This window comes from Lactuca serriola, chromosome 1, assembly GCF_051521515.1.
Source record: "Lactuca serriola cultivar US96UC23 chromosome 1, Lser_US96UC23_V15, whole genome shotgun sequence".
Lineage (NCBI taxonomy): Eukaryota > Viridiplantae > Streptophyta > Magnoliopsida > Asterales > Asteraceae > Lactuca > Lactuca serriola.
Window position 1 is genome coordinate 207,743,717 of NC_136408.1, and position 9,461 is coordinate 207,753,177.

Here is a 9,461-nt window from a genome sequence, read left to right on the forward strand (position 1 = left end):
AGCCGATCCCTCACGTGGGTCCCACGCCTCGCGTACGAAAGCAAACGACGTTCTGCGTCTTGTAAGACATAAAAACAATAAGCATGGATAGTATTTCGGGTGCGATCATACCAGCACTAATGCACCGGATCCCATCAGAACTCCGCAGTTAAGCGTGCTTGGGTGAGAGTAGTACTAGGATGGGTGACCCCCTGGGAAGTCCTCGTGTTGCACCCCCTTTTTCGTTGCCCGTTTGCGTTTTTTTAGGTTTTAGGTGCGTTTTTTTTTTCTTTCTTGCTATGTCTATGCTCGGGCGGCATCCGGTTCATCGTTGATTGTTTCCGCGTTTCCCGAACGGAGCCGATCCCTCACGTGGGTCCCACGCCTCGCGTACGAAAACAAACGACGTTCTGCGTCTTGTAAGACATAAAAACAATAAGCATGGATAGTATTTCGGGTGCGATCATACCAGCACTAATGCACCGGATCCCATCAGAACTCCGCAGTTAAGCGTGCTTGGGCGAGAGTAGTACTAGGATGGGTGACCCCCTGGGAAGTCCTCGTGTTGCACCCCCTTTTTCGTTGCCCGTTTGCGTTTTTTTAGGTTTTAGGTGCGTTTTTTTTTTCTTTCTTGCTATGTCTATGCTCGGGCGGCATCCGGTTCATCGTTGATTGTTTCCGCGTTTCCCGAACGGAGTCGATCCCTCACGTGGGTCCCACGCCTCGCGTTCGAAAGCAAACGACGTTCTGCGTCTTGTAAGACATAAAAACAATAAGCATGGATAGTATTTCGGGTGCGATCATACCAGCACTAATGCACCGGATCCCATCAGAACTCCGCAGTTAAGCGTGCTTGGGCGAGAGTAGTACTAGGATGGGTGACCCCCTGGGAAGTCCTCGTGTTGCACCCCCTTTTTCGTTGCCCGTTTGCGTTTTTTTAGGTTTTAGGTGCGTTTTTTTTTCTTTCTTGCTATTTCTATGCTCGGGCGGCATCCGGTTCATCGTTGATTGTTTCCGCGTTTCCCGAACGGAGCCGATCCCTCACGTGGGTCCCACGCCTCGCGTACGAAAGCAAACGACGTTCTGCGTCTTGTAAGACATAAAAACAATAAGCATGGATAGTATTTCGGGTGCGATCATACCAGCACTAATGCACCGGATCCCATCAGAACTCCGCAGTTAAGCGTGCTTGGGCGAGAGTAGTACTAGGATGGGTGACCCCCTGGGAAGTCCTCGTGTTGCACCCCCTTTTTCGTTGCCCGTTTGCGTTTTTTTAGGTTTTAGGTGCGTTTTTTTTTTCTTTCTTGCTATGTCTATGCTCGGGCGGCATCCGGTTCATCGTTGATTGTTTCCGCGTTTCCCGAACGGAGCCGATCCCTCACGTGGGTCCCACGCCTCGCGTACGAAAGCAAACGACGTTCTGCGTCTTGTAAGACATAAAAACAATAAGCATGGATAGTATTTCGGGTGCGATCATACCAGCACTAATGCACCGGATCCCATCAGAACTCCGCAGTTAAGCGTGCTTGGGCGAGAGTAGTACTAGGATGGGTGACCCCCTGGGAAGTCCTCGTGTTGCACCCCCTTTTTCGTTGCCCGTTTGCGTTTTTTTAGGTTTTAGGTGCGTTTTTTTTTTCTTTCTTGCTATGTCTATGCTCGGGCGGCATCCGGTTCATCGTTGATTGTTTCCGCGTTTCCCGAACGGAGCCGATCCCTCACGTGGGTCCCACGCCTCGCGTTCGAAAGCAAACGACGTTCTGCGTCTTGTAAGACATAAAAACAATAAGCATGGATAGTATTTCGGGTGCGATCATACCAGCACTAATGCACCGGATCCCATCAGAACTCCGCAGTTAAGCGTGCTTGGGCGAGAGTAGTACTAGGATGGGTGACCCCCTGGGAAGTCCTCGTGTTGCACCCCCTTTTTCGTTGCCCGTTTGCGTTTTTTTAGGTTTTAGGTGCGTTTTTTTTTCTTTCTTGCTATGTCTATGCTCGGGCGGCATCCGGTTCATCGTTGATTGTTTCCGCGTTTCCCGAACGGAGCCGATCCCTCACGTGGGTCCCACGCCTCGCGTACGAAAGCAAACGACGTTCTGCGTCTTGTAAGACATAAAAACAATAAGCATGGATAGTATTTCGAGTGCGATCATACCAGCACTAATGCACCGGATCCCATCAGAACTCCGCAGTTAAGCGTGCTTGGGCGAGAGTAGTACTAGGATGGGTGACCCCCTGGGAAGTCCTCGTGTTGCACCCCCTTTTTCGTTGCCCGTTTGCGTTTTTTTAGGTTTTAGGTGCGTTTTTTTTTTCTTTCTTGCTATGTCTATGCTCGGGCGGCATCCGGTTCATCGTTGATTGTTTCCGCGTTTCCCGAACGGAGCCGATCCCTCACGTGGGTCCCACGCCTCGCGTTCGAAAGCAAACGACGTTCTGCGTCTTGTAAGACATAAAAACAATAAGCATGGATAGTATTTCGGGTGCGATCATACCAGCACTAATGCACCGGATCCCATCAGAACTCCGCAGTTAAGCGTGCTTGGGCGAGAGTAGTACTAGGATGGGTGACCCCCTGGGAAGTCCTCGTGTTGCACCCCCTTTTTCGTTGCCCGTTTGCGTTTTTTTAGGTTTTAGGTGCGTTTTTTTTTTCTTTCTTGCTATGTCTATGCTCGGGCGGCATCCGGTTCATCGTTGATTGTTTCCGCGTTTCCCGAACGGAGCCGATCCCTCACGTGGGTCCCACGCCTCGCGTTCGAAAGCAAACGACGTTCTGCGTCTTGTAAGACATAAAAACAATAAGCATGGATAGTATTTCGGGTGCGATCATACCAGCACTAATGCACCGGATCCCATCAGAACTCCGCAGTTAAGCGTGCTTGGGTGAGAGTAGTACTAGGATGGGTGACCCCCTGGGAAGTCCTCGTGTTGCACCCCCTTTTTCGTTGCCCGTTTGCGTTTTTTTAGGTTTTAGGTGCGTTTTTTTTTCTTTCTTGCTATGTCTATGCTCGGGCGGCATCCGGTTCATCGTTGATTGTTTCCGCGTTTCCCGAACGGAGCCGATCCCTCACGTGGGTCCCACGCCTCGCGTACGAAAGCAAACGACGTTCTGCGTCTTGTAAGACATAAAAACAATAAGCATGGATAGTATTTCGGGTGCGATCATACCAGCACTAATGCACCGGATCCCATCAGAACTCCGCAGTTAAGCGTGCTTGGGCGAGAGTAGTACTAGGATGGGTGACCCCCTGGGAAGTCCTCGTGTTGCACCCCCTTTTTCGTTGCCCGTTTGCGTTTTTTTAGGTTTTAGGTGCGTTTTTTTTTTCTTTCTTGCTATGTCTATGCTCGGGCGGCATCCGGTTCATCGTTGATTGTTTCCGCGTTTCCCGAACGGAGCCGATCCCTCACGTGGGTCCCACGCCTCGCGTACGAAAGCAAACGACGTTCTGCGTCTTGTAAGACATAAAAACAATAAGCATGGATAGTATTTCGGGTGCGATCATACCAGCACTAATGCACCGGATCCCATCAGAACTCCGCAGTTAAGCGTGCTTGGGCGAGAGTAGTACTAGGATGGGTGACCCCCTGGGAAGTCCTCGTGTTGCACCCCCTTTTTCGTTGCCCGTTTGCGTTTTTTTAGGTTTTAGGTGCGTTTTTTTTTTCTTTCTTGCTATGTCTATGCTCGGGCGGCATCCGGTTCATCGTTGATTGTTTCCGCGTTTCCCGAACGGAGTCGATCCCTCACGTGGGTCCCACGCCTCGCGTACGAAAGCAAACGACGTTCTGCGTCTTGTAAGACATAAAAACAATAAGCATGGATAGTATTTCGGGTGCGATCATACCAGCACTAATGCACCGGATCCTATCAGAACTCCGCAGTTAAGCGTGCTTGGGCGAGAGTAGTACTAGGATGGGTGACCCCCTGGGAAGTCCTCGTGTTGCACCCCCTTTTTCGTTGCCCGTTTGCGTTTTTTTTAGGTTTTAGGTGCGTTTTTTTTTTCTTTCTTGCTATGTCTATGCTCGGGCGGCATCCGGTTCATCGTTGATTGTTTCCGCGTTTCCCGAACGGAGCCGATCCCTCACGTGGGTCCCACGCCTCGCGTACGAAAGCAAACGACGTTCTGCGTCTTGTAAGACATAAAAACAATAAGCATGGATAGTATTTCGGGTGCGATCATACCATTACTAATGCACCAGATCCCATCAGAACTCCGCAGTTAAGCGTGCTTGGGCGAGAGTAGTACTAGGATGGGTGACCCCCTGGGAAGTCCTCGTGTTGCACCCCCTTTTTCGTTGCCCGTTTGCGTTTTTTTAGGTTTTAGGTGCGTTTTTTTTTCTTTCTTGCTATGTCTATGCTCGGGCGGCATCCGGTTCATCGTTGATTGTTTCCGCGTTTCCCGAACGGAGCCGATCCCTCACGTGGGTCCCACGCCTCGCGTACGAAAGCAAACGACGTTCTGCGTCTTGTAAGACATAAAAACAATAAGCATGGATAGTATTTCGGGTGCGATCATACCAGCACTAATGCACCGGATCCCATCAGAACTCCGCAGTTAAGCGTGCTTGGGTGAGAGTAGTACTAGGATGGGTGACCCCCTGGGAAGTCCTCGTGTTGCACCCCCTTTTTCGTTGCCCGTTTGCGTTTTTTTAGGTTTTAGGTGCGTTTTTTTTTTCTTTCTTGCTATGTCTATGCTCGGGCGGCATCCGGTTCATCGTTGATTGTTTCCGCGTTTCCCGAACGGAGCCGATCCCTCACGTGGGTCCCACGCCTCGCGTACGAAAGCAAACGACGTTCTGCGTCTTGTAAGACATAAAAACAATAAGCATGGATAGTATTTCGGGTGCGATCATACCAGCACTAATGCACCGGATCCCATCAGAACTCCGCAGTTAAGCGTGCTTGGGCGAGAGTAGTACTAGGATGGGTGACCCCCTGGGAAGTCCTCGTGTTGCACCCCCTTTTTCGTTGCCCGTTTGCGTTTTTTTAGGTTTTAGGTGCGTTTTTTTTCTTTCTTGCTATGTCTATGCTCGGGCGGCATCCGGTTCATCGTTGATTGTTTCCGCGTTTCCCGAACGGAGCCGATCCCTCACGTGGGTCCCACGCCTCGCGTACGAAAGCAAACGACGTTCTGCGTCTTGTAAGACATAAAAACAATAAGCATGGATAGTATTTCGGGTGCGATCATACCAGCACTAATGCACCGGATCCCATCAGAATTCCGCAGTTAAGCGTGCTTGGGCGAGAGTAGTACTAGGATGGGTGACCCCATGGGAAGTCCTCGTGTTGCACCCCCTTTTTCGTTGCCCGTTTGCGTTTTTTTAGGTTTTAGGTGCGTTTTTTTTTTTCTTTCTTGCTATGTCTATGCTCGGGCGGCATCCGGTTCATCGTTGATTGTTTCCGCGTTTCCCGAACGGAGCCGATCCCTCACGTGGGTCCCACGCCTCGCGTTCGAAAGCAAACGACGTTCTGCGTCTTGTAAGACATAAAAACAATAAGCATGGATAGTATTTCGGGTGCGATCATACCAGCACTAATGCACCGGATCCCATCAGAACTCCGCAGTTAAGCGTGCTTGGGCGAGAGTAGTACTAGGATGGGTGACCCCCTGGGAAGTCCTCGTGTTGCACCCCCTTTTTCGTTGCCCGTTTGCGTTTTTTTAGGTTTTAGGTGCGTTTTTTTTTTCTTTCTTGCTATGTCTATGCTCGGGCGGCATCCGGTTCATCGTTGATTGTTTCCGCGTTTCCCGAACGGAGTCGATCCCTCACGTGGGTCCCACGCCTCGCGTACGAAAGCAAACGACGTTCTGCGTCTTGTAAGACATAAAAACAATAAGCATGGATAGTATTTCGGGTGCGATCATACCAGCACTAATGCACCGGATCCTATCAGAACTCCGCAGTTAAGCGTGCTTGGGCGAGAGTAGTACTAGGATGGGTGACCCCCTGGGAAGTCCTCGTGTTGCACCCCCTTTTTCGTTGCCCGTTTGCGTTTTTTTTAGGTTTTAGGTGCGTTTTTTTTTTCTTTCTTGCTATGTCTATGCTCGGGCGGCATCCGGTTCATCGTTGATTGTTTCCGCGTTTCCCGAACGGAGCCGATCCCTCACGTGGGTCCCACGCCTCGCGTACGAAAGCAAACGACGTTCTGCGTCTTGTAAGACATAAAAACAATAAGCATGGATAGTATTTCGGGTGCGATCATACCATTACTAATGCACCAGATCCCATCAGAACTCCGCAGTTAAGCGTGCTTGGGCGAGAGTAGTACTAGGATGGGTGACCCCCTGGGAAGTCCTCGTGTTGCACCCCCTTTTTCGTTGCCCGTTTGCGTTTTTTTAGGTTTTAGGTGCGTTTTTTTTTCTTTCTTGCTATGTCTATGCTCGGGCGGCATCCGGTTCATCGTTGATTGTTTCCGCGTTTCCCGAACGGAGCCGATCCCTCACGTGGGTCCCACGCCTCGCGTACGAAAGCAAACGACGTTCTGCGTCTTGTAAGACATAAAAACAATAAGCATGGATAGTATTTCGGGTGCGATCATACCAGCACTAATGCACCGGATCCCATCAGAACTCCGCAGTTAAGCGTGCTTGGGTGAGAGTAGTACTAGGATGGGTGACCCCCTGGGAAGTCCTCGTGTTGCACCCCCTTTTTCGTTGCCCGTTTGCGTTTTTTTAGGTTTTAGGTGCGTTTTTTTTTTCTTTCTTGCTATGTCTATGCTCGGGCGGCATCCGGTTCATCGTTGATTGTTTCCGCGTTTCCCGAACGGAGCCGATCCCTCACGTGGGTCCCACGCCTCGCGTACGAAAGCAAACGACGTTCTGCGTCTTGTAAGACATAAAAACAATAAGCATGGATAGTATTTCGGGTGCGATCATACCAGCACTAATGCACCGGATCCCATCAGAACTCCGCAGTTAAGCGTGCTTGGGCGAGAGTAGTACTAGGATGGGTGACCCCCTGGGAAGTCCTCGTGTTGCACCCCCTTTTTCGTTGCCCGTTTGCGTTTTTTTAGGTTTTAGGTGCGTTTTTTTTCTTTCTTGCTATGTCTATGCTCGGGCGGCATCCGGTTCATCGTTGATTGTTTCCGCGTTTCCCGAACGGAGCCGATCCCTCACGTGGGTCCCACGCCTCGCGTACGAAAGCAAACGACGTTCTGCGTCTTGTAAGACATAAAAACAATAAGCATGGATAGTATTTCGGGTGCGATCATACCAGCACTAATGCACCGGATCCCATCAGAATTCCGCAGTTAAGCGTGCTTGGGCGAGAGTAGTACTAGGATGGGTGACCCCATGGGAAGTCCTCGTGTTGCACCCCCTTTTTCGTTGCCCGTTTGCGTTTTTTTAGGTTTTAGGTGCGTTTTTTTTTTCTTTCTTGCTATGTCTATGCTCGGGCGGCATCCGGTTCATCGTTGATTGTTTCCGCGTTTCCCGAACGGAGCCGATCCCTCACGTGGGTCCCACGCCTCGCGTTCGAAAGCAAACGACGTTCTGCGTCTTGTAAGACATAAAAACAATAAGCATGGATAGTATTTCGGGTGCGATCATACCAGCACTAATGCACCGGATCCCATCAGAACTCCGCAGTTAAGCGTGCTTGGGCGAGAGTAGTACTAGGATGGGTGACCCCCTGGGAAGTCCTCGTGTTGCACCCCCTTTTTCGTTGCCCGTTTGCGTTTTTTTAGGTTTTAGGTGCGTTTTTTTTCTTTCTTGCTATGTCTATGCTCGGGCGGCATCCGGTTCATCGTTGATTGTTTCCGCGTTTCCCGAACGGAGCCGATCCCTCACGTGGGTCCCACGCCTCGCGTTCGAAAGCAAACGACGTTCTGCGTCTTGTAAGACATAAAAACAATAAGCATGGATAGTATTTCGGGTGCGATCATACCAGCACTAATGCACCGGATCCCATCAGAACTCCGCAGTTAAGCGTGCTTGGGCGAGAGTAGTACTAGGATGGGTGACCCCCTGGGAAGTCCTCGTGTTGCACCCCCTTTTTCGTTGCCCGTTTGCGTTTTTTTAGGTTTTAGGTGCGTTTTTTTTTCTTTCTTGCTATGTCTATGCTCGGGCGGCATCCGGTTCATCGTTGATTGTTTCCGCGTTTCCCGAACGGAGCCGATCCCTCACGTGGGTCCCACGCCTCGCGTACGAAAGCAAACGACGTTCTGCGTCTTGTAAGACATAAAAACAATAAGCATGGATAGTATTTCGGGTGCGATCATACCAGCACTAATGCACCGGATCCCATCAGAACTCCGCAGTTAAGCGTGCTTGGGCGAGAGTAGTACTAGGATGGGTGACCCCCTGGGAAGTCCTCGTGTTGCACCCCCTTTTTCGTTGCCCGTTTGCGTTTTTTTAGGTTTTAGGTGCGTTTTTTTTTTCTTTCTTGCTATGTCTATGCTCGGGCGGCATCCGGTTCATCGTTGATTGTTTCCGCGTTTCCCGAACGGAGCCGATCCCTCACGTGGGTCCCACGCCTCGCGTTCGAAAGCAAACGACGTTCTGCGTCTTGTAAGACATAAAAACAATAAGCATGGATAGTATTTCGGGTGCGATCATACCAGCACTAATGCACCGGATCCCATCAGAACTCCGCAGTTAAGCGTGCTTGGGCGAGAGTAGTACTAGGATGGGTGACCCCCTGGGAAGTCCTCGTGTTGCACCCCCTTTTTCGTTGCCCGTTTGCGTTTTTTTAGGTTTTAGGTGCGTTTTTTTTTTTCTTTCTTGCTATGTCTATGCTCGGGCGGCATCCGGTTCATCGTTGATTGTTTCCGCGTTTCCCGAACGGAGCCGATCCCTCACGTGGGTCCCACGCCTCGCGTTCGAAAGCAAACGACGTTCTGCGTCTTGTAAGACATAAAAACAATAAGCATGGATAGTATTTCGGGTGCGATCATACCAGCACTAATGCACCGGATCCCATCAGAACTCCGCAGTTAAGCGTGCTTGGGCGAGAGTAGTACTAGGATGGGTGACCCCCTGGGAAGTCCTCGTGTTGCACCCCCTTTTTCGTTGCCCGTTTGCGTTTTTTTAGGTTTTAGGTGCGTTTTTTTTTTCTTTCTTGCTATGTCTATGCTCGGGCGGCATCCGGTTCATCGTTGATTGTTTCCGCGTTTCCCGAACGGAGCCGATCCCTCACGTGGGTCCCACGCCTCGCGTACGAAAGCAAACGACGTTCTGCGTCTTGTAAGACATAAAAACAATAAGCATGGATAGTATTTCGGGTGCGATCATACCAGCACTAATGCACCGGATCCCATTAGAACTCCGCAGTTAAGCGTGCTTGGGCGAGAGTAGTACTAGGATGGGTGACCCCCTGGGAAGTCCTCGTGTTGCACCCCCTTTTTCGTTGCCCGTTTGCGTTTTTTTAGGTTTTAGGTGCGTTTTTTTTTTCTTTCTTGCTATGTCTATGCTCGGGCGGCATCCGGTTCATCGTTGATTGTTTCCGCGTTTCCCGAACGGAGCCGATCCCTCACGTGGGTCCGACGCCTCGCG

The 9,461-nt window shown here is 50.6% G+C and overlaps 28 non-coding genes across 28 annotated transcripts; all 28 read left to right on the forward strand.

Annotated features, from left to right (window-relative positions):
- Nucleotides 1-97: 97 nt before the first annotated feature.
- LOC145083848 (5S ribosomal RNA) lies at nucleotides 98-216 on the forward strand. The gene has a single exon (XR_013698306.1). It is a non-coding gene; the product is annotated as a 5S ribosomal RNA (ribosomal RNA).
- A 218-nt stretch (nucleotides 217-434) lies between these two features.
- LOC145082398 (5S ribosomal RNA) lies at nucleotides 435-553 on the forward strand. The gene has a single exon (XR_013696916.1). It is a non-coding gene; the product is annotated as a 5S ribosomal RNA (ribosomal RNA).
- Nucleotides 554-771: 218 nt separating this feature from the next.
- On the forward strand, nucleotides 772-890 carry LOC145082399 (5S ribosomal RNA). The gene has a single exon (XR_013696917.1). It is a non-coding gene; the product is annotated as a 5S ribosomal RNA (ribosomal RNA).
- Nucleotides 891-1,107: 217 nt separating this feature from the next.
- LOC145082400 (5S ribosomal RNA) lies at nucleotides 1,108-1,226 on the forward strand. The gene has a single exon (XR_013696918.1). It is a non-coding gene; the product is annotated as a 5S ribosomal RNA (ribosomal RNA).
- A 218-nt stretch (nucleotides 1,227-1,444) lies between these two features.
- LOC145082402 (5S ribosomal RNA) lies at nucleotides 1,445-1,563 on the forward strand. Its single transcript, XR_013696920.1, has one exon. It is a non-coding gene; the product is annotated as a 5S ribosomal RNA (ribosomal RNA).
- A 218-nt stretch (nucleotides 1,564-1,781) lies between these two features.
- Nucleotides 1,782-1,900, forward strand: LOC145082403 (5S ribosomal RNA). The gene has a single exon (XR_013696921.1). It is a non-coding gene; the product is annotated as a 5S ribosomal RNA (ribosomal RNA).
- A 217-nt stretch (nucleotides 1,901-2,117) lies between these two features.
- LOC145083470 (5S ribosomal RNA) lies at nucleotides 2,118-2,236 on the forward strand. The gene has a single exon (XR_013697944.1). It is a non-coding gene; the product is annotated as a 5S ribosomal RNA (ribosomal RNA).
- A 218-nt stretch (nucleotides 2,237-2,454) lies between these two features.
- Nucleotides 2,455-2,573, forward strand: LOC145082404 (5S ribosomal RNA). The gene has a single exon (XR_013696922.1). It is a non-coding gene; the product is annotated as a 5S ribosomal RNA (ribosomal RNA).
- Nucleotides 2,574-2,791: 218 nt separating this feature from the next.
- Nucleotides 2,792-2,910, forward strand: LOC145083849 (5S ribosomal RNA). Its single transcript, XR_013698307.1, has one exon. It is a non-coding gene; the product is annotated as a 5S ribosomal RNA (ribosomal RNA).
- Nucleotides 2,911-3,127: 217 nt separating this feature from the next.
- LOC145082405 (5S ribosomal RNA) lies at nucleotides 3,128-3,246 on the forward strand. Its single transcript, XR_013696923.1, has one exon. It is a non-coding gene; the product is annotated as a 5S ribosomal RNA (ribosomal RNA).
- Nucleotides 3,247-3,464: 218 nt separating this feature from the next.
- Nucleotides 3,465-3,583, forward strand: LOC145082406 (5S ribosomal RNA). Its single transcript, XR_013696924.1, has one exon. It is a non-coding gene; the product is annotated as a 5S ribosomal RNA (ribosomal RNA).
- A 218-nt stretch (nucleotides 3,584-3,801) lies between these two features.
- LOC145084471 (5S ribosomal RNA) lies at nucleotides 3,802-3,920 on the forward strand. Its single transcript, XR_013698912.1, has one exon. It is a non-coding gene; the product is annotated as a 5S ribosomal RNA (ribosomal RNA).
- A 219-nt stretch (nucleotides 3,921-4,139) lies between these two features.
- LOC145085431 (5S ribosomal RNA) lies at nucleotides 4,140-4,258 on the forward strand. The gene has a single exon (XR_013699829.1). It is a non-coding gene; the product is annotated as a 5S ribosomal RNA (ribosomal RNA).
- A 217-nt stretch (nucleotides 4,259-4,475) lies between these two features.
- On the forward strand, nucleotides 4,476-4,594 carry LOC145083851 (5S ribosomal RNA). Its single transcript, XR_013698309.1, has one exon. It is a non-coding gene; the product is annotated as a 5S ribosomal RNA (ribosomal RNA).
- Nucleotides 4,595-4,812: 218 nt separating this feature from the next.
- On the forward strand, nucleotides 4,813-4,931 carry LOC145082407 (5S ribosomal RNA). The gene has a single exon (XR_013696925.1). It is a non-coding gene; the product is annotated as a 5S ribosomal RNA (ribosomal RNA).
- Nucleotides 4,932-5,147: 216 nt separating this feature from the next.
- LOC145084501 (5S ribosomal RNA) lies at nucleotides 5,148-5,266 on the forward strand. The gene has a single exon (XR_013698945.1). It is a non-coding gene; the product is annotated as a 5S ribosomal RNA (ribosomal RNA).
- A 219-nt stretch (nucleotides 5,267-5,485) lies between these two features.
- On the forward strand, nucleotides 5,486-5,604 carry LOC145082408 (5S ribosomal RNA). The gene has a single exon (XR_013696926.1). It is a non-coding gene; the product is annotated as a 5S ribosomal RNA (ribosomal RNA).
- Nucleotides 5,605-5,822: 218 nt separating this feature from the next.
- Nucleotides 5,823-5,941, forward strand: LOC145084473 (5S ribosomal RNA). The gene has a single exon (XR_013698914.1). It is a non-coding gene; the product is annotated as a 5S ribosomal RNA (ribosomal RNA).
- A 219-nt stretch (nucleotides 5,942-6,160) lies between these two features.
- On the forward strand, nucleotides 6,161-6,279 carry LOC145085432 (5S ribosomal RNA). Its single transcript, XR_013699830.1, has one exon. It is a non-coding gene; the product is annotated as a 5S ribosomal RNA (ribosomal RNA).
- Nucleotides 6,280-6,496: 217 nt separating this feature from the next.
- Nucleotides 6,497-6,615, forward strand: LOC145083852 (5S ribosomal RNA). The gene has a single exon (XR_013698310.1). It is a non-coding gene; the product is annotated as a 5S ribosomal RNA (ribosomal RNA).
- A 218-nt stretch (nucleotides 6,616-6,833) lies between these two features.
- LOC145082409 (5S ribosomal RNA) lies at nucleotides 6,834-6,952 on the forward strand. The gene has a single exon (XR_013696927.1). It is a non-coding gene; the product is annotated as a 5S ribosomal RNA (ribosomal RNA).
- A 216-nt stretch (nucleotides 6,953-7,168) lies between these two features.
- LOC145084502 (5S ribosomal RNA) lies at nucleotides 7,169-7,287 on the forward strand. The gene has a single exon (XR_013698946.1). It is a non-coding gene; the product is annotated as a 5S ribosomal RNA (ribosomal RNA).
- Nucleotides 7,288-7,505: 218 nt separating this feature from the next.
- On the forward strand, nucleotides 7,506-7,624 carry LOC145082410 (5S ribosomal RNA). The gene has a single exon (XR_013696928.1). It is a non-coding gene; the product is annotated as a 5S ribosomal RNA (ribosomal RNA).
- A 216-nt stretch (nucleotides 7,625-7,840) lies between these two features.
- Nucleotides 7,841-7,959, forward strand: LOC145082412 (5S ribosomal RNA). The gene has a single exon (XR_013696929.1). It is a non-coding gene; the product is annotated as a 5S ribosomal RNA (ribosomal RNA).
- A 217-nt stretch (nucleotides 7,960-8,176) lies between these two features.
- On the forward strand, nucleotides 8,177-8,295 carry LOC145082414 (5S ribosomal RNA). The gene has a single exon (XR_013696931.1). It is a non-coding gene; the product is annotated as a 5S ribosomal RNA (ribosomal RNA).
- A 218-nt stretch (nucleotides 8,296-8,513) lies between these two features.
- On the forward strand, nucleotides 8,514-8,632 carry LOC145082415 (5S ribosomal RNA). Its single transcript, XR_013696932.1, has one exon. It is a non-coding gene; the product is annotated as a 5S ribosomal RNA (ribosomal RNA).
- A 219-nt stretch (nucleotides 8,633-8,851) lies between these two features.
- On the forward strand, nucleotides 8,852-8,970 carry LOC145082416 (5S ribosomal RNA). The gene has a single exon (XR_013696933.1). It is a non-coding gene; the product is annotated as a 5S ribosomal RNA (ribosomal RNA).
- Nucleotides 8,971-9,188: 218 nt separating this feature from the next.
- Nucleotides 9,189-9,307, forward strand: LOC145083152 (5S ribosomal RNA). The gene has a single exon (XR_013697637.1). It is a non-coding gene; the product is annotated as a 5S ribosomal RNA (ribosomal RNA).
- Nucleotides 9,308-9,461: the final 154 nt, after the last annotated feature.